The sequence below is a fragment of the Drosophila simulans genome, unplaced genomic scaffold, assembly GCF_016746395.2.
Source record: "Drosophila simulans strain w501 unplaced genomic scaffold, Prin_Dsim_3.1 Segkk86_quiver_pilon, whole genome shotgun sequence".
Classification (NCBI taxonomy): Eukaryota; Metazoa; Arthropoda; class Insecta; order Diptera; family Drosophilidae; genus Drosophila; species Drosophila simulans.
This window is the reverse complement of record NW_025416882.1, coordinates 8,887-30,172: the sequence shown is the minus strand read 5'-3', so window position 1 is coordinate 30,172 and position 21,286 is coordinate 8,887. Positions and strand designations below refer to the sequence as shown.

At 40.7% G+C, this 21,286-nt stretch overlaps 3 non-coding genes and 1 pseudogene across 3 annotated transcripts; all 4 read left to right on the top strand.

The window, feature by feature from the left end:
- Window positions 1-182: 182 nt before the first annotated feature.
- On the top strand, window positions 183-9,558 carry LOC120285668 (annotated as a pseudogene).
- A 3,681-nt stretch (window positions 9,559-13,239) lies between these two features.
- Window positions 13,240-15,234, top strand: LOC120285658. The gene has a single exon (XR_005544880.1). It is a non-coding gene; the product is annotated as a small subunit ribosomal RNA (ribosomal RNA).
- A 689-nt stretch (window positions 15,235-15,923) lies between these two features.
- On the top strand, window positions 15,924-16,102 carry LOC120285655. Its single transcript, XR_005544878.1, has one exon. It is a non-coding gene; the product is annotated as a 5.8S ribosomal RNA (ribosomal RNA).
- Window positions 16,103-16,496: 394 nt separating this feature from the next.
- Window positions 16,497-20,458, top strand: LOC120285663. Its single transcript, XR_005544885.1, has one exon. It is a non-coding gene; the product is annotated as a large subunit ribosomal RNA (ribosomal RNA).
- Window positions 20,459-21,286: the final 828 nt, after the last annotated feature.

Sequence of the window (21,286 nt, the reverse complement as noted above, 5' to 3'; positions counted from 1 at the left end):
TTGTCTCTTATTAATGATTCGAAAAAAAAAAAACTTGGTTATGTTATTATTCTTCGTTGGTTCGTTAAATGGATAAAAAATAACTTTGCTTACAAGAACTATTGGAACTATTTATAACGAATTTAATTGATTGTTTTATCATTTATATATAAAGAATTTATGGCAAAATATAGTTATATATACAACCTCAACTCATATGGGACTACCCCCTGAATTTAAGCATATTAATTAGGGGAGGAAAAGAAACTAACAAGGATTTTCTTAGTAGCGGCGAGCGAAAAGAAAACAGTTCAGCACTAAGTCACTTTGTCTATATGGCAAATGTGAGATGCAGTGTATGGAGCGTCAATATTCTAGTATGAGAAATTAATGATTTAAGTCCTTCTTAAATGAGGCCATTTACCCATAGAGGGTGCCAGGCCCGTATAACGTTAATGATTACTAGATGATGTTTCCAAAGAGTCGTGTTGCTTGATAGTGCAGCACTAAGTGGGTGGTAAACTCCATCTAAAACTAAATATAACCATGAGACCGATAGTAAACAAGTACCGTGAGGGAAAGTTGAAAAGAACTCTGAATAGAGAGTTAAACAGTACGTGAAACTGCTTAGAGGTTAAGCCCGATGAACCTGAATATCCGTTATGGAAAATTCATCATTAAAATTGTAATATTTAAATAATATTATTAAGAATAATGTGCATTTTTTCCATATAAGGACATTGTAATCTATTAGCATATCCCAAATTTATCATAAAATATAACTTATAGTTTATTCCAATTAAATTGCTTGCATTTTAACACAGAATAAATGTTATTAATTTGATAAAGTGCTGATAGATTTATATTATTACAGAGCGTTAATTTTTCGGAATTATATAATGGCATAATTATCATTGATTTTTGTGTTTATTATATGCTCTTGTATGATTAACAATGCGAAAGATTCAGGATACCTTCGGGACCCGTCTTGAAACACGGACCAAGGAGTCTAACATATGTGCAAGTTATTGGGATGTAAACCTAATAGCGTAATTAACTTGACTAATAATGGGATTAGTTTTTTAGCTATTTATAGCTAATTAACACAATCCCGGGGCGTTCTATATAGTTATGTATAATGTATATTTATATTATTTATGCCTCTAACTGGAACGTACCTTGAGCATATATGCTGTGACCCGAAAGATGGTGAACTATACTTGATCAGGTTGAAGTCAGGGGAAACCCTGATGGAAGACCGAAACAGTTCTGACGTGCAAATCGATTGTCAGAATTGAGTATAGGGGCGAAAGACCAATCGAACCATCTAGTAGCTGGTTCCTTCCGAAGTTTCCCTCAGGATAGCTGGTGCATTTTAATATTATATAAAATAATCTTATCTGGTAAAGCGAATGATTAGAGGCCTTAGGGTCGAAACGATCTTAACCTATTCTCAAACTTTAAATGGGTAAGAACCTTAACTTTCTTGATATGAAGTTCAAGGTTATGATATAATGTGCCCAGTGGGCCACTTTTGGTAAGCAGAACTGGCGCTGTGGGATGAACCAAACGTAATGTTACGGTGCCCAAATTAACAACTCATGCAGATACCATGAAAGGCGTTGGTTGCTTAAAACAGCAGGACGGTGATCATGGAAGTCGAAATCCGCTAAGGAGTGTGTAACAACTCACCTGCCGAAGCAACTAGCCCTTAAAATGGATGGCGCTTAAGTTGTATACCTATACATTACCGCTAAAGTAGATGATTTATATTACTTGTGATATAAATTTTGAAACTTTAGTGAGTAGGAAGGTACAATGGTATGCGTAGAAGTGTTTGGCGTAAGCCTGCATGGAGCTGCCATTGGTACAGATCTTGGTGGTAGTAGCAAATAATCGAATGAGACCTTGGAGGACTGAAGTGGAGAAGGGTTTCGTGTGAACAGTGGTTGATCACGAGTTAGTCGGTCCTAAGTTCAAGGCGAAAGCCGAAAATTTTCAAGTAAAACAAAAATGCCTAACTATATAAACAAAGCGAATATAATACACTTGAATAATTTTGAACGAAAGGGAATACGGTTCCAATTCCGTAACCTGTTGAGTATCCGTTTGTTATTAAATATGGGCCTCGTGCTCATCCTGGCAACAGGAACGACCATAAAGAAGCCGTCGAGAGATATCGGAAGAGTTTTCTTTTCTGTTTTATAGCCGTACTACCATGGAAGTCTTTCGCAGAGAGATATGGTAGATGGGCTAGAAGAGCATGACATATACTGTTGTGTCGATATTTTCTCCTCGGACCTTGAAAATTTATGGTGGGGACACGCAAACTTCTCAACAGGCCGTACCAATATCCGCAGCTGGTCTCCAAGGTGAAGAGTCTCTAGTCGATAGAATAATGTAGGTAAGGGAAGTCGGCAAATTAGATCCGTAACTTCGGGATAAGGATTGGCTCTGAAGATTGAGATAGTCGGGCTTGATTGGGAAACAATAACATGGTTTATGTGCTCGTTCTGGGTAAATAGAGTTTCTAGCATTTATGTTAGTTACTTGTTCCCCGGATAGTTTAGTTACGTAGCCAATTGTGGAACTTTCTTGCTAAAATTTTTAAGAATACTATTTGGGTTAAACCAATTAGTTCTTATCAATTATAACGATTATCAATTAACAATCAATTCAGAACTGGCACGGACTTGGGGAATCCGACTGTCTAATTAAAACAAAGCATTGTGATGGCCCTAGCGGGTGTTGACACAATGTGATTTCTGCCCAGTGCTCTGAATGTCAAAGTGAAGAAATTCAAGTAAGCGCGGGTCAACGGCGGGAGTAACTATGACTCTCTTAAGGTAGCCAAATGCCTCGTCATCTAATTAGTGACGCGCATGAATGGATTAACGACGGACGTGTTTTCGTTGCGCTCGTGTACAGATTGCGAAGAACTTGGTTTTCCGTGTTTGGAAAGTAATAAAATCGGTGAATTAGTGCTCCGCGAAAGTCGTGTGCTAATTTTCGTGTGTTATAAACAAGCGGTTTGGAAGTAATTAGCGATTAATTATTGCAAATTTTCCATTCAGCACGTGCTGCGAGGCGAGCTTACGAGTAAGTTTTTCGAGTAAGCTTTTTGATCAGCTGTCGCAAAGCTTTTGGTGTCAGTCACTGCTAAGGTTTGTGTCTAGGGAGAGCTTTAGTGCTACCAGACTCTACCGATAGGTGGAGCTCGAGTTCCAAAGCAACTACCTTTTGTCAGCGAGCAAACGAGTTGCTGGCGTCGACGGTAGGTGGAGCCACCATCGTAGTTATGCCGATGGAGAGCGACAGTAGCGCGAGTGCCTTGAGCGGAAGTAGTGCCTCGAGGAAGTCTAAACGAGGCAGGCGCAGAAGCCACCTGGCATCTAAGAGCTCGGCGCCAACGCAGCCGAAATTGGTTGCCCTGTCAGCGAATGGAGTGCCAGAACCCGTTGGGGTACTGGAGGAGCCGTTTTCGTCGCTGGAGGACGCCCGGGCGGCTACGGCAAACGCTGCCATCGATGCTGCCCCTCCCCACGCTGCTGCCACCGCTGTTGATCCTACTGCTGCCCCTGCTGCTGCCCCTGCTGCCGACCACACTGCTGTCTCCGCCGTTTCCACTGCTGCTAAAATTGTTGCCACCACTGCCACTGCCGCCACCGCTGCCGCCCGCGCTGGGCAAGCAGCCATGATGGCAGAGCTGTCGGCCACACAGCGCATGGTGAGAAGCAGCTTCCGCAGACTAGGAGAAGTGGACACCGAAGAGCTCTCGTATGCTATCAGCCGCTACGATGAGCTGGTCTTAGCGTTAATGCTCCGGTGTGGAGAGCTGGAGACGCGGCTTGCTATGCCGCCACCGCCGCCGCCGTCGTCGAATCCGTTGAAAAATACGGCCGTTAATGCTCCCCAGATGCAGCAGGTTGCACCCACCGCTGCCCCGCGGACCACCAAGATCCGCGAGACGTGGTCAGCGGTGGTGAAGTGCGACGACCCTGCGCTATCGGGGAAAGCCATAGCGGAAAAGGTGCGAACGATGGTTGCACCCTCTCTCGGAGTCAGAGTACACGAGGTCCGTGAGCTCCGTCGAGGTGGTGGTGCGATCATTCGTACTCCTTCGGTTGGAGAGCTGCAGAAGTTGGTAGCTTCCAAAAGATTCGCCGAGGTTGGGCTAAATGTGGCACGGAATGCGGCCGAGAAGCCGAAGGTCGTCGTCTATGACGTCGACACAGCTATCGGCCCTGAGGAGTTTATGAAGGAGCTCCACGAGAACAACTTCGACAGCGAAATGAATCTGTCCCAATTCAAGAAGTCTGTGCACCTGGTGACCAAGGCGTGGTCGGTAGCTGACGGCGCCACAGTAAATGTGACGCTAGAGGTGGACGACCGGGCGATGGCGAAGCTTGATGTAGGTCGTGTCTACATCAAGTGGTTTTCGTTCCGATGCCGATCACAGGTCCGCACATACGCCTGCCACAGATGCGTGGGTTTCGACCACAAGGTCAGCGAATGCCGGCAGAAGGACAGTGTCTGCCGTCAGTGCGGGCAACAAGGCCACACTGCGGCAAAGTGCCAAAACCCGGTGGACTGCCGGAACTGCCGCCACAGAGGGCAACCCTCGGGGCATCACATGCTCTCGAGCGTTTGCCCGATATACGGGGCGTTGCTGGCGAGGGTGCAAGCTAGACACTAATGTTTAGCTTCATCCAAGCGAACTGTGGCCGAGGCCGAGCTGCGACCATCGAGCTCGGAGTCCGACTCAGGAGATCGGAGTCTATGTTCGCGCTGGTGCAGGAGCCGTATCTCGGCGGGGACGGAATGGATGTGCTGCCTGAAGGAATGAGAATTTTCATCGATCGGCGAGGGAAGGCAGCCATCCTAGTGGATCACCAGGAAGCCATCTGTATGCCAGTGGAGACCCTCACCACAGATTATGGCGTATGTCTGGTCGTTAAAGGGAGTTTTGGCTCCATCTTCCTTTGCGCCGCATACTGCCAGTTTGATGCACCTCTGGAACCGTACCTCCGGTACATGGATGCGGTCCTGCTGCAGGCCAGCAGAACCCCCGCAATCCTGGGCCTCGACGCGAATGCAGTGTCCCCCATGTGGCTTAGCAAACTCTCTCGTCATGCCGAGGGGCAAGCTAACTACAGACGGGGTGAGCTGCTGTCAGAGTGGATGCTGGAGGCAAGAGTCGCCGCCCTAAACCAGTCAACAGAGGTGTACACGTTCGATAATCACAGAGCTACAAGCGATATCGACGTGACAATCGTCAATGAGGCAGCATCTATGTGGGCCACATATGAGTGGAGAGTGGACGAGTGGGAATTGAGTGACCACAACATCATTACTGTTGTGGCCGAACCAACTACCGCGCGCGCAGTTGAGAGCATAGCTCCTGTGCCGTCCTGGAACTTCTCCAATGCACGTTGGCGATTGTTCAAGGAGGAAATGGTGAGTAGAACAGCCGAACTTCCGGAAAACTTCTCAGAGTCGCCGTTGGACCAGCAAGTTTCGACCCTGCGCAGTATAGTACATAATGTATGTGATATTGCGCTGGGAAGAAAGTCAATTCGATCGCCCAACAGGAGAGCACGTTGGTGGACTGCCGACCTCTGCGATGCAAGGCGCGAAGTCCGGAGACTTCGTCGCCTACTCCAAGATGGAAGGCGTCGTGATGACGGTGCCGCTATAGAGCGTGTAGTGGCCGAGCTGAGGCGGGCCTCAGCCAACTACAAGAAGCTCATTTGGAGGGCGAAAATGGATGACTGGAAACGCTTCGTGGGAGATCATGCCGACGACCCATGGGGGCGCGTCTACAAGATTTGCCGAGGCCGCAGGAAGTGCACGGAGATTGGGTGCCTCCGCGTGAATGGCGAGATGATCACTGATTGGGGTGACTGTGCACGAGTGCTCCTCCGCAATTTCTTCCCAGTTGCGGAGTCCGAAGCACCGACTGCCATCGCGGAGGAAGTCCCACCGGCCCTCGAAGTATTCGAGGTTGATGCATGTGTTGCCCGGTTGAAGAGCAGGCGCTCTCCCGGCTTGGACGGCATCAATGGCACTATCTGCAAGGCAGTCTGGCGCGCCATACCCGAGCACCTTGCATCGTTGTTTTCCCGATGCATCCGATTAGGATATTTTCCCGCCGAATGGAAGTGCCCACGAGTTGTCTCGCTGCTCAAAGGGCCAGATAAGGACAAGTGTGAGCCCTCCTCATATAGAGGAATATGCTTGCTACCAGTCTTTGGTAAGGTGCTCGAGGCCATCATGGTGAATCGTGTGAGAGAAGTTCTTCCGGAAGGCTGCAGATGGCAGTTTGGATTTCGCCAAGGACGATGTGTGGAGGATGCTTGGAGGCACGTGAAGAGCAGTGTTGGTGCCAGCCCGGCGCAATACGTGCTCGGCACATTCGTGGACTTCAAAGGAGCATTCGACAACGTCGAATGGAGTGCTGCACTCCGCCGACTAGCCGACTTGGGATGCCGGGAGATGGGCTTGTGGCAGAGCTTTTTCTCCGGCCGAAGAGCAGTGATCCGAAGCAGTTTCGGTACTGTGGATGTACCGGTAACTAGAGGCTGCCCGCAGGGATCAATCAGTGGCCCATTTATCTGGGACATACTGATGGATGTACTGCTTCAGCGTCTCCAGCCGTATTGCCAGCTGAGTGCATACGCGGATGACTTGCTGCTTCTCGTCGAGGGAAATTCCCGAGCTATGCTAGAGGAAAAAGGTGCACAGCTGATGTCCATCGTAGAAGCGTGGGGAGCGGAAGTTGGCGTTGCCGTCTCGACCAGCAAGACGGTAATAATGCTGCTGAAAGGTGCCTTGAGACGTGCGCCTACGGTGAGGTTTGCTGGAGCGAACCTTCCGTATGTGCGTAGCTGTCGGTACCTTGGCATCACGGTCAGTGAAGGAATGAAATTCCTCACGCACATAGCTTCGCTTCGCCAGCGAATGACCGGAGTCGTTGGAGCATTGGCGCGTGTGCTTCGAGCAGACTGGGGCTTCAGTCCTCGAGCCAGGCGGACCATATATGACGGACTCATGGCACCTTGTGTGCTGTTTGGTGCCCCGGTATGGTATGACACCGCCGAGCAAGTAGCCGCCCGGAGAAGACTAGCTCCTGCCAGAGGCTAATCCTGCTTGGAAGCCTCTCGGTGTGCCGAACTGTGTCCACAGTGGCACTGCAGGTACTTGGTGGAGCTCCCCCGCTTGACTTGGCTGCTAAATTTCTAGCGGTCAAATACAAGCTGAAGCGTGGATACCCGCTGGAGGAGAACGACTGGCTATACGACGAGGACACTACGTGTCTAAGCTGGAAGCAGAGGAAGACGCGCCTAGAAGAGTGCTTACTGCAGAATTGGCAGAATAGATGGGATGACGACAGCGAGCCAGGACGGGTGACGCATAAGTTCATCCCATACGTCACTCTTGCCTATCGGAATCCAAGCTTTGGATTCTCGATGAGGACGTCTTACCTGCTGACAGGTCACGGGTCGTTTAACGCATTTTTGCAAGGGAGAGCCCTCAGCGATACCACTGCTTGCGCTTGTGGAGATCCATATGAGGATTGGATGCACATATTGTGCGCCTGCCCCCTATATGCAGATTTGCGGAACCTCGATGGACTTGGAGTGCAGCGCCTTGGCGAAAACTGGACCTTCGATAGAATCCTGGAAGATCAACAGAGGACTCAACAGCTGGCAGAGTTTGCGGACGAGGTGTTCCGTAGGAGGAGGGGCGTTTAGCCCAAAAACTTCGCCGTGTGGTTAGCGGGCGAGAATACTTCCACAGCCGCTATTGCTTGTCGTAAGAGGCGACTAATATAGCGATAGGTTCCTCTAACCGTGCTTGTCGGAGCAAAAGGAGGAGGCCCACCGAGCCTCTCTTTCGGTACCACGGGTTGTGCAGCTATCCAAGACTGCACATTGAGGTAGGCCCCCTGGTGGGAGTATCGTGGTGGCTGTGGTTGGTACCCATATCGCGGGTAGAGCCTTCGTGTTCGACGTTTGAGTTGCGGTGCTGGTTGCGCAAAACTCGGGTGCTGTGACCCAGAGATCAGTAGAGATTTTAGGTAGATCTCGCTCCTCAGCAAGGGGGAGTGCTTGCCCGGCAAGCAAGTACTCGAATTGCTACCGGGGTGGTCGCTATGTACATAGCTATAGCTTCCAGTCCGGGACGCTTGTCTGGCGTATCCAGACTCATGCACCATGTTGATACATGCACCACTAGTGGGTGTTCAGGGTGTCGTGGTTGTAATCCCTTCAGTGTGGAACACGCCACGTAAAACAAGTTCGGAGAGGTCCGAAAGTCACTGTCCCTATCTACTATCTAGCGAAACCACAGCCAAGGGAACGGGCTTGGAATAATTAGCGGGGAAAGAAGACCCTTTTGAGCTTGACTCTAATCTGGCAGTGTAAGGAGACATAAGAGGTGTAGAATAAGTGGGAGATATTAGACCTCGGTTTGGTATCGTCAATGAAATACCACTACTCTTATTGTTTCCTTACTTACTTGATTAAATGGAACGTGTATCATTTCCTAGCCATTATACGGATATATTTATTATATCTTATGGTATTGGGTTTTGATGCAAGCTTCTTGATCAAAGTATCACGAGTTTGTTATATAATCGCAAACAAATTCTTTAATAAAACGATGCATTTATGTATTTTTGATTTGAAAATTTGGTATAACTCCAATTACTCAGGTATGATCCAATTCAAGGACATTGCCAGGTAGGGAGTTTGACTGGGGCGGTACATCTCTCAAATAATAACGGAGGTGTCCCAAGGCCAGCTCAGTGCGGACAGAAACCACACATAGAGCAAAAGGGCAAATGCTGACTTGATCTCGGTGTTCAGTACACACAGGGACAGCAAAAGCTCGGCCTATCGATCCTTTTGGTTTAAAGAGTTTTTAACAAGAGGTGTCAGAAAAGTTACCATAGGGATAACTGGCTTGTGGCGGCCAAGCGTTCATAGCGACGTCGCTTTTTGATCCTTCGATGTCGGCTCTTCCTATCATTGTGAAGCAAAATTCACCAAGCGTTGGATTGTTCACCCATGCAAGGGAACGTGAGCTGGGTTTAGACCGTCGTGAGACAGGTTAGTTTTACCCTACTAATGACAAAACGTTGTTGCGACAGCATTCCTGCGTAGTACGAGAGGAACCGCAGGTACGGACCAATGGCACAATACTTGTTCGAGCGAACAGTGGTATGACGCTACGTCCGTTGGATTATGCCTGAACGCCTCTAAGGTCGTATCCGTGCTGGACTGCAATGATAAATAAGGGGCAATTTGCATTGTATGGCTTCTAAACCATTTAAAGTTTATAATTTATTTTATAAACGACAATGGATGTGATGCCAATGTAATTTGTAACATAGTAAATTAGGAGGATCTTCGATCACCTGATGCCGCGCTAGTTACATATAAAAGCATTATTTAATACAATGACAAAGCCTAGAATCAATTGTAAACGACTTTTGTAACAGGCAAGGTGTTGTAAGTGGTTGAGCAGCTGCCATACTGCGATCCACTGAAGCTTATCCTTTGCTTGATGATTCGATAAATAAATGATTTTTTCCTGTAGCCAAACACCTCGTCATCAATTTAGTGACGCATATGATATTGTCCCTATCATATAATTTTTGATATAAAGACTTTAAAGAATTGTATCAAGTTGCCTAACACCTCGTCATCAATTTAGTGACGCATATGATATTGTCCCTATCATATAATTAATATAAAGACTTTAATGAATTGTGTCAAGTTGCCAAACACCTCGTCATCAATTTAGTGACGCATATGATATTGTCCCTATCATATAATTAATATAAAGAATTTTAATGAATTGTGTCAAGTTGCCAAACACCTCGTCATCAATTTAGTGACGCATATGATATTGTCCCTATCATATAATTTTTGATATAAAGACTTTAAAGAATTGTATCAAGTTGCCAAACACCTCGTCATCAATTTAGTGACGCATATGATATTGTCCATATCATATAATTAATATAAAGACTTTAATGAATTGTGTCAAGTTGCCAAACACCTCGTCATCAATTTAGTGACGCATATGATATTGTCCCTATCATATAATTTTTGATATAAAGACTTTAAAGAATTGTATCAAGTTGCCAAACACCTCGTCATCAATTTAGTGACGCATATGATATTGTCCATATCATATAATTAATATAAAGACTTTAATGAATTGTGTCAAGTTGCCAAACACCTCGTCATCAATTTAGTGACGCATATGATATTGTCCCTATCATATAATTAATATAAAGACTTTAATGAATTGTGTCAAGTTGCCAAACACCTCGTCATCAATTTAGTGACGCATATGATATTGTCCATATCATATAATTAATATAAAGACTTTAATGAATTGTGTCAAGTTGCCAAACACCTCGTCATCAATTTAGTGACGCATATGATATTGTCCCTATCATATAATTTTTGATATAAAGACTTTAAAGAATTGTATCAAGTTGCCAAACACCTCGTCATCAATTTAGTGACGCATATGATATTGTCCATATCATATAATTAATATAAAGACTTTAATGAATTGTGTCAAGTTGCCAAACACCTCGTCATCAATTTAGTGACGCATATGATATTGTCCCTATCATATAATTAATATAAAGACTTTAATGAATTGTGTCAAGTTGCCAAACACCTCGTCATCAATTTAGTGACGCATATGATATTGTCCCTATCATATAATTAATATAAAGAATTTTAATGAATTGTGTCAAGTTGCCAAACACCTCGTCATCAATTTAGTGACGCATATGATATTGTCCCTATCATATAATTAATATAAAAACTTTTAATGAATTGTGTCAAGTTGCCAAACACCTCGTCATCAATTTAGTGACGCATATGATATTGTCCCTATCATATAATTTTTGATATAAAGACTTTAAAGAATTGTATCAAGTTGCCAAACACCTCGTCATCAACTACTATATTATGGTTGCGCCGACCTCTCATATTGTATTCTCTTATGTGTTCATAGGATTTTGGCAATTATATACGAGTAAATTAAATAATATACTTATGAAAATGATTAATTATTATATGTATAAGGGAAAAAATGCTGAAATATTCCCATATTATCTTAGTATTATAGAGGAAAGACCGTTGCCGACCTCTCATATTGTTCAAAACTTATGTATTCATATGATTTTGGCAATTAAATGAGTAAATTAAATAATATACATATGAAAATGATTAATTATTATATGTATAAGGGAAAAAATGCTGAAATATTCCCACATTCTCTCAGTATTATAGAGAAAAGCCATTATAGTGAGAGGGTATAGTAGTGTAAACGACCGGAATTACGACAGAGGGTTCAAAAACTACTATAGGTAGGCAGTGGTTGCCGACCTCTCATATTGTTCAAAACTTATGTATTCATATGATTTTGGCAATTATATGAGTAAATTAAATAATATACATATGAAAATGATTAATTATTATATGTATAAGGGAAAAAATGCTGAAATATTCCCACATTCTCTCAGTATTATAGAGAAAAGCCATTATAGTGAGAGGGTATAGTAGTGTAAACGACCGGAATTACGACAGAGGGTTCAAAAACTACTATAGGTAGGCAGTGGTTGCCGACCTCTCATATTGTTCAAAACTTATGTATTCATATGATTTTGGGAATTATATGAGTAAATTAAATAATATACATATGAAAATGATTAATTATTATATGTATAAGGGAAAAAATGCTGAAATATTCCCACATTCTCTCAGTATTATAGAGAAAAGCCATTATAGTGAGAGGGTATAGTAGTGTAAACGACCGGAATTACGACAGAGGGTTCAAAAACTACTATAGGTAGGCAGTGGTTGCCGACCTCTCATATTGTTCAAAACTTATGAATTCATATGATTTTGGGAATTATATGAGTAAATTAAATAATATACATATGAAAATGATTAATTATTATATGTATAAGGAAAAAAATGCTGAAATATTCCCACATTCTCTTAGTATTATAGAGAAAAGCCATTATAGGGAGAGGGTATAGTAGTGTAAACGACCGGAATTACGACAGAGGGTTCAAAAACTACTATAGGTAGGCAGTGGTTGCCGACCTCTCATATTGTTCAAAACTTATGTATTCATATGATTTTGGCAATAATATGAGTAAATTAAATAATAAACATATGAAAATTAATATGTATTATATGTATAAAGAAAAAAATAATCATATTATATATGAATAATGGAAAAAAAAATGAAATGTTCATATAATCTCTTAATATATAAGAGAATAGCCCGTATGTTGGGTGGCAAACGGAATTGAAAATACCCGCTTTGACGACAGCGGGTTCAAAAACTACTATAGGTAGGCAGTGGTTGCCGACCTCCCGCATTATTCGAAATATTTATTTCGGATTATGTTTATATTGGTTACATACAATAAAGTATATTATTATCCGTACAAATTTGTTTCTCAGTTCTATAGAACACGGGACTTGGCTCCGCGGATAATAGGAATATACGCTTTTTAGATAATATCGTTGAAACAAAAGTCAAGTTTCTATTATATATAGAATAACAAATCGTTTCCATATATTATCGTTAATTTTTGGAGGCAGGCAAATATTTATTTATTACCTGCCGTATAGTTGGATTATTATATCGTTACGGTATAATACAAATATGGATTCTTATGAAAGAAATATAAAATTATATATTAAATGTGGAAATATTATCATATGCGCTTGGTTTTATGTTATATATTACCAGAGAGATATATGAAAAGAGATAAATTTTAAATTTATCTTCAAAATGCAAATGATTTAACTTAATATTTATATTGGTTAAACAAAAATTGTACATGTGTGGATACAATAATTATGTATGTTGGAAATAAAATGATATTTTATAATGAAATATGTATATATAAAAAGATATAATTATAGAAACATATATATTACAATAATTATATGAAATTCTTGTTATATTGGTAAAACAAGTATAAATTAAAAATGAAATTATGGATTACGAATGCTATATAAAAATGGCCGTAATCGAATGGATATTTTACTTATAAATATATATTTAAAATTTTACCCAAAGGCGAAATATTGAATTTTATTCAATATAATAAAAATCATGGAATTATATAAAGTGAAAAATCCATATATCTATTATATTGCTTATTTCGATTCAAAAAATATGAATGGAATATGAAGGAAAAACATTATTCTGGTTGATCCTGCCAGTAGTTATATGCTTGTCTCAAAGATTAAGCCATGCATGTCTAAGTACACACGAATTAAAAGTGAAACCGCAAAAGGCTCATTATATCAGTTATGGTTCCTTAGATCGTTAACAGTTACTTGGATAACTGTGGTAATTCTAGAGCTAATACATGCAATTAAAACATGAACCTTATGGGACATGTGCTTTTATTAGGCTAAAACCAAGCGATCGCAAGATCGTTATATTGGTTGAACTCTAGATAACATGCAGATCGTATGGTCTTGTACCGACGACAGATCTTTCAAATGTCTGCCCTATCAACTTTTGATGGTAGTATCTAGGACTACCATGGTTGCAACGGGTAACGGGGAATCAGGGTTCGATTCCGGAGAGGGAGCCTGAGAAACGGCTACCACATCTAAGGAAGGCAGCAGGCGCGTAAATTACCCACTCCCAGCTCGGGGAGGTAGTGACGAAAAATAACAATACAGGACTCATATCCGAGGCCCTGTAATTGGAATGAGTACACTTTAAATCCTTTAACAAGGACCAATTGGAGGGCAAGTCTGGTGCCAGCAGCCGCGGTAATTCCAGCTCCAATAGCGTATATTAAAGTTGTTGCGGTTAAAACGTTCGTAGTTGAACTTGTGCTTCATACGGGTAGTACAACTTACAATTGTGGTTAGTACTATACCTTTATGTATGTAAGCGTATTACCGGTGGAGTTCTTATATGTGATTAAATACTTGTATTTTTTCATATGTTCCTCCTATTTAAAAACCTGCACTAGTGCTCTTAAACGAGTGTTATTGTGGGCCGGTACTATTACTTTGAACAAATTAGAGTGCTTAAAGCAGGCTTCAAATGCCTGAATATTCTGTGCATGGGATAATGAAATAAGACCTCTGTTCTGCTTTCATTGGTTTTCAGATCAAGAGGTAATGATTAATAGAAGCAGTTTGGGGGCATTAGTATTACGACGCGAGAGGTGAAATTCTTGGACCGTCGTAAGACTAACTTAAGCGAAAGCATTTGCCAAAGATGTTTTCATTAATCAAGAACGAAAGTTAGAGGTTCGAAGGCGATCAGATACCGCCCTAGTTCTAACCATAAACGATGCCAGCTAGCAATTGGGTGTAGCTACTTTTATGGCTCTCTCAGTCGCTTCCCGGGAAACCAAAGCTTTTGGGCTCCGGGGGAAGTATGGTTGCAAAGCTGAAACTTAAAGGAATTGACGGAAGGGCACCACCAGGAGTGGAGCCTGCGGCTTAATTTGACTCAACACGGGAAAACTTACCAGGTCCGAACATAAGTGTGTAAGACAGATTGATAGCTCTTTCTCGAATCTATGGGTGGTGGTGCATGGCCGTTCTTAGTTCGTGGAGTGATTTGTCTGGTTAATTCCGATAACGAACGAGACTCAAATATATTAAATAGATATCTTCAGGATTATGGTGCTGAAGCTTATGTAGCCTTCATTCATGGTGGCAGTAAAATGTTTATTGTGTTTGAATGTGTTTATGTAAGTGGAGCCGTACCTGTTGGTTTGTCCCATTATAAGGACACTAGCTTCTTAAATGGACAAATTGCGTCTAGCAATAATGAGATTGAGCAATAACAGGTCTGTGATGCCCTTAGATGTCCTGGGCTGCACGCGCGCTACAATGAAAGTATCAACGTGTATTTCCTAGACCGAGAGGTCCGGGTAAACCGCTGAACCACTTTCATGCTTGGGATTGTGAACTGAAACTGTTCACATGAACTTGGAATTCCCAGTAAGTGTGAGTCATTAACTCGCATTGATTACGTCCCTGCCCTTTGTACACACCGCCCGTCGCTACTACCGATTGAATTATTTAGTGAGGTCTCCGGACGTGATCACTGTGACGCCTTGCGTGTTACGGTTGTTTCGCAAAAGTTGACCGAACTTGATTATTTAGAGGAAGTAAAAGTCGTAACAAGGTTTCCGTAGGTGAACCTGCGGAAGGATCATTATTGTATAATATCCTTACCGTTAATAAACATTTGTTATAATACAAATAAATACAATTTACCAAAATAAAAATATTACAAAATGATTCTACGGAATCAAAAGTTAAAGTGAAAATAAAATGTAGATGGCTTTTATTTTATTTATATGTGGGGCTTGGCAACCTCATAAAAAGACTTTAACATTATTAATGTTGTTGTGCGTATTTGTGGCAGTACTTACTACAACAACGGCGTTTCCTATAAAAACAAATTCTCGAAAATGGAAATCGAAGAAACTAAACTAAATTCGAAAGTGGAAGTCGAATTAAAATTAAAATAATTTTGAATGTGGTAATCGAAATAAGTTTGTGTGTATATGGACCATAATATACACGCGTTGCGAATATGTATTGTTCATCTATGTTATGAGCATACGTTGGCTAATGCAACAACCTAAAATATACAATGTTTGTACCTGTCATCCATCAGGTTAATGTTTTATATAAATTTTGCAGTATGTGTCACCCAAAATAGCAAACCATAACCAGATTATTATGATACATAATGCTTATATGAAACTAAGACATTTCGCAACATTTATTTTAGGTATAAAAATAAATTTATTGAAGGAATTGATATATGCCAGTAAAATGGTGTATTTTTAATTTCTTTCAATAAAAACAATATTGACATTATATAAAAATGAATTATAAAACTCTAAGCGGTGGATCACTCGGCTCATGGGTCGATGAAGAACGCAGCAAACTGTGCGTCATCGTGTGAACTGCAGGACACATGAACATCGACATTTTGAACGCATATCGCAGTCCATGCTGTTATGTACTTTAATTAATTTTATAGTGCTGCTTGGACTACATATGGTTGAGGGTTGTAAGACTATGCTAATTAAGTTGTTTATAAATTTTTTATAAGCATATGGTATATTATTGGATTAAATAATGATTTTATTCATAATATTAAAAAAGAAATGAAAAACATTATCTCACATTTGAATGTGAAAAACGAAGAGAAATATTTTCTTTTTCAATCAAATAATACTGAGAAATGTCTAGCATAAAAAATTGAAATATTTTTCATCTAGAATTGTCTCTTATTAATGATTCGAAAAAAAAAAAACTTGGTTATGTTATTATTCTTCGTTGGTTCGTTAAATGGATAAAAAATAACTTTGCTTACAAGAACTATTGGAACTATTTATAACGAATTTAATTGATTGTTTTATCATTTATATATAAAGAATTTATGGCAAAATATAGTTATATATACAACCTCAACTCATATGGGACTACCCCCTGAATTTAAGCATATTAATTAGGGGAGGAAAAGAAACTAACAAGGATTTTCTTAGTAGCGGCGAGCGAAAAGAAAACAGTTCAGCACTAAGTCACTTTGTCTATATGGCAAATGTGAGATGCAGTGTATGGAGCGTCAATATTCTAGTATGAGAAATTAATGATTTAAGTCCTTCTTAAATGAGGCCATTTACCCATAGAGGGTGCCAGGCCCGTATAACGTTAATGATTACTAGATGATGTTTCCAAAGAGTCGTGTTGCTTGATAGTGCAGCACTAAGTGGGTGGTAAACTCCATCTAAAACTAAATATAACCATGAGACCGATAGTAAACAAGTACCGTGAGGGAAAGTTGAAAAGAACTCTGAATAGAGAGTTAAACAGTACGTGAAACTGCTTAGAGGTTAAGCCCGATGAACCTGAATATCCGTTATGGAAAATTCATCATTAAAATTGTAATATTTAAATAATATTATTAAGAATAATGTGCATTTTTTCCATATAAGGACATTGTAATCTATTAGCATATCCCAAATTTATCATAAAATATAACTTATAGTTTATTCCAATTAAATTGCTTGCATTTTAACACAGAATAAATGTTATTAATTTGATAAAGTGCTGATAGATTTATATTATTACAGAGCGTTAATTTTTCGGAATTATATAATGGCATAATTATCATTGATTTTTGTGTTTATTATATGCTCTTGTATGATTAACAATGCGAAAGATTCAGGATACCTTCGGGACCCGTCTTGAAACACGGACCAAGGAGTCTAACATATGTGCAAGTTATTGGGATGTAAACCTAATAGCGTAATTAACTTGACTAATAATGGGATTAGTTTTTTAGCTATTTATAGCTAATTAACACAATCCCGGGGCGTTCTATATAGTTATGTATAATGTATATTTATATTATTTATGCCTCTAACTGGAACGTACCTTGAGCATATATGCTGTGACCCGAAAGATGGTGAACTATACTTGATCAGGTTGAAGTCAGGGGAAACCCTGATGGAAGACCGAAACAGTTCTGACGTGCAAATCGATTGTCAGAATTGAGTATAGGGGCGAAAGACCAATCGAACCATCTAGTAGCTGGTTCCTTCCGAAGTTTCCCTCAGGATAGCTGGTGCATTTTAATATTATATAAAATAATCTTATCTGGTAAAGCGAATGATTAGAGGCCTTAGGGTCGAAACGATCTTAACCTATTCTCAAACTTTAAATGGGTAAGAACCTTAACTTTCTTGATATGAAGTTCAAGGTTATGATATAATGTGCCCAGTGGGCCACTTTTGGTAAGCAGAACTGGCGCTGTGGGATGAACCAAACGTAATGTTACGGTGCCCAAATTAACAACTCATGCAGATACCATGAAAGGCGTTGGTTGCTTAAAACAGCAGGACGGTGATCATGGAAGTCGAAATCCGCTAAGGAGTGTGTAACAACTCACCTGCCGAAGCAACTAGCCCTTAAAATGGATGGCGCTTAAGTTGTATACCTATACATTACCGCTAAAGTAGATGATTTATATTACTTGTGATATAAATTTTGAAACTTTAGTGAGTAGGAAGGTACAATGGTATGCGTAGAAGTGTTTGGCGTAAGCCTGCATGGAGCTGCCATTGGTACAGATCTTGGTGGTAGTAGCAAATAATCGAATGAGACCTTGGAGGACTGAAGTGGAGAAGGGTTTCGTGTGAACAGTGGTTGATCACGAGTTAGTCGGTCCTAAGTTCAAGGCGAAAGCCGAAAATTTTCAAGTAAAACAAAAATGCCTAACTATATAAACAAAGCGAATATAATACACTTGAATAATTTTGAACGAAAGGGAATACGGTTCCAATTCCGTAACCTGTTGAGTATCCGTTTGTTATTAAATATGGGCCTCGTGCTCATCCTGGCAACAGGAACGACCATAAAGAAGCCGTCGAGAGATATCGGAAGAGTTTTCTTTTCTGTTTTATAGCCGTACTACCATGGAAGTCTTTCGCAGAGAGATATGGTAGATGGGCTAGAAGAGCATGACATATACTGTTGTGTCGATATTTTCTCCTCGGACCTTGAAAATTTATGGTGGGGACACGCAAACTTCTCAACAGGCCGTACCAATATCCGCAGCTGGTCTCCAAGGTGAAGAGTCTCTAGTCGATAGAATAATGTAGGTAAGGGAAGTCGGCAAATTAGATCCGTAACTTCGGGATAAGGATTGGCTCTGAAGATTGAGATAGTCGGGCTTGATTGGGAAACAATAACATGGTTTATGTGCTCGTTCTGGGTAAATAGAGTTTCTAGCATTTATGTTAGTTACTTGTTCCCCGGATAGTTTAGTTACGTAGCCAATTGTGGAACTTTCTTGCTAAAATTTTTAAGAATACTATTTGGGTTAAACCAATTAGTTCTTATCAATTATAACGATTATCAATTAACAATCAATTCAGAACTGGCACGGACTTGGGGAATCCGACTGTCTAATTAAAACAAAGCATTGTGATGGCCCTAGCGGGTGTTGACACAATGTGATTTCTGCCCAGTGCTCTGAATGTCAAAGTGAAGAAATTCAAGTAAGCGCGGGTCAACGGCGGGAGTAACTATGACTCTCTTAAGGTAGCCAAATGCCTCGTCATCTAATTAGTGACGCGCATGAATGGATTAACGAGATTCCTACTGTCCCTATCTACTATCTAGCGAAACCACAGCCAAGGGAACGGGCTTGGAATAATTAGCGGGGAAAGAAGACCCTTTTGAGCTTGACTCTAATCTGGCAGTGTAAGGAGACATAAGAGGTGTAGAATAAGTGGGAGATATTAGACCTCGGTTTGGTATCGTCAATGAAATACCACTACTCTTATTGTTTCCTTACTTACTTGATTAAATGGAACGTGTATCATTTCCTAGCCATTATACGGATATATTTATTATATCTTATGGTATTGGGTTTTGATGCAAGCTTCTTGATCAAAGTATCACGAGTTTGTTATATAATCGCAAACAAATTCTTTAATAAAACGATGCATTTATGTATTTTTGATTTGAAAATTTGGTATAACTCCAATTACTCAGGTATGATCCAATTCAAGGACATTGCCAGGTAGGGAGTTTGACTGGGGCGGTACATCTCTCAAATAATAACGGAGGTGTCCCAAGGCCAGCTCAGTGCGGACAGAAACCACACATAGAGCAAAAGGGCAAATGCTGACTTGATCTCGGTGTTCAGTACACACAGGGACAGCAAAAGCTCGGCCTATCGATCCTTTTGGTTTAAAGAGTTTTTAACAAGAGGTGTCAGAAAAGTTACCATAGGGATAACTGGCTTGTGGCGGCCAAGCGTTCATAGCGACGTCGCTTTTTGATCCTTCGATGTCGGCTCTTCCTATCATTGTGAAGCAAAATTCACCAAGCGTTGGATTGTTCACCCATGCAAGGGAACGTGAGCTGGGTTTAGACCGTCGTGAGACAGGTTAGTTTTACCCTACTAATGACAAAACGTTGTTGCGACAGCATTCCTGCGTAGTACGAGAGGAACCGCAGGTACGGACCAATGGCACAATACTTGTTCGAGCGAACAGTGGTATGACGCTACGTCCGTTGGATTATGCCTGAACGCCTCTAAGGTCGTATCCGTGCTGGACTGCAATGATAAATAAGGGGCAATTTGCATTGTATGGCTTCTAAACCATTTAAAGTTTATAATTTATTTTATAAACGACAATGGATGTGATGCCAATGTAATTTGTAACATAGTAAATTAGGAGGATCTTCGATCACCTGATGCCGCGCTAGTTACATATAAAAGCATTATTTAATACAATGACAAAGCCTAGAATCAATTGTAAACGACTTTTGTAACAGGCAAGGTGTTGTAAGTGGTTGAGCAGCTGCCATACTGCGATCCACTGAAGCTTATCCTTTGCTTGATGATTCGATAAATAAATGATTTTTTCCTGTAGCCAAACACCTCGTCATCAATTTAGTGACGCATATGATATTGTCCCTATCATATAATTTTTGATATAAAGACTTTAAAGAATTGTATCAAGTTGCCAAACACCTCGTCATCAATTTAGTGACGCATATGATATTGTCCCTATCATATAATTAATATAAAGACTTTAATGAATTGTGTCAAGTTGCCAAACACCTCGTCATCAATTTAGTGACGCATATGATATTGTCCCTATCATATAATTAATATAAAGAATTTTAATGAATTGTGTCAAGTTGCCAAACACCTCGTCATCAATTTAGTGACGCATATGATATTGTCCCTATCATATAATTTTTGATATAAAGACTTTAAAGAATTGTATCAAGTTGCCAAACACCTCGTCATCAATTTAGTGACGCATATGATATTGTCCATATCATATAATTAATATAAAGACTTTAATGAATTGTGTCAAGTTGCCAAACACCTCGTCATCAATTTAGTGACGCATATGATATTGTCCCTATCATATAATTTTTGATATAAAGACTTTAAAGAATTGTATCAAGTTGCCAAACACCTCGTCATCAATTTAGTGACGCATATGATATTGTCCATATCATATAATTAATATAAAGACTTTAATGAATTGTGTCAAGTTGCCAAACACCTCGTCATCAATTTAGTGACGCATATGATATTGTCCCTATCATATAATTAATATAAAGACTTTAATGAATTGTGTCAAGTTGCCAAACACCTCGTCATCAATTTAGTGACGCATATGATATTGTCCATATCATATAATTAATATAAAGACTTTAAT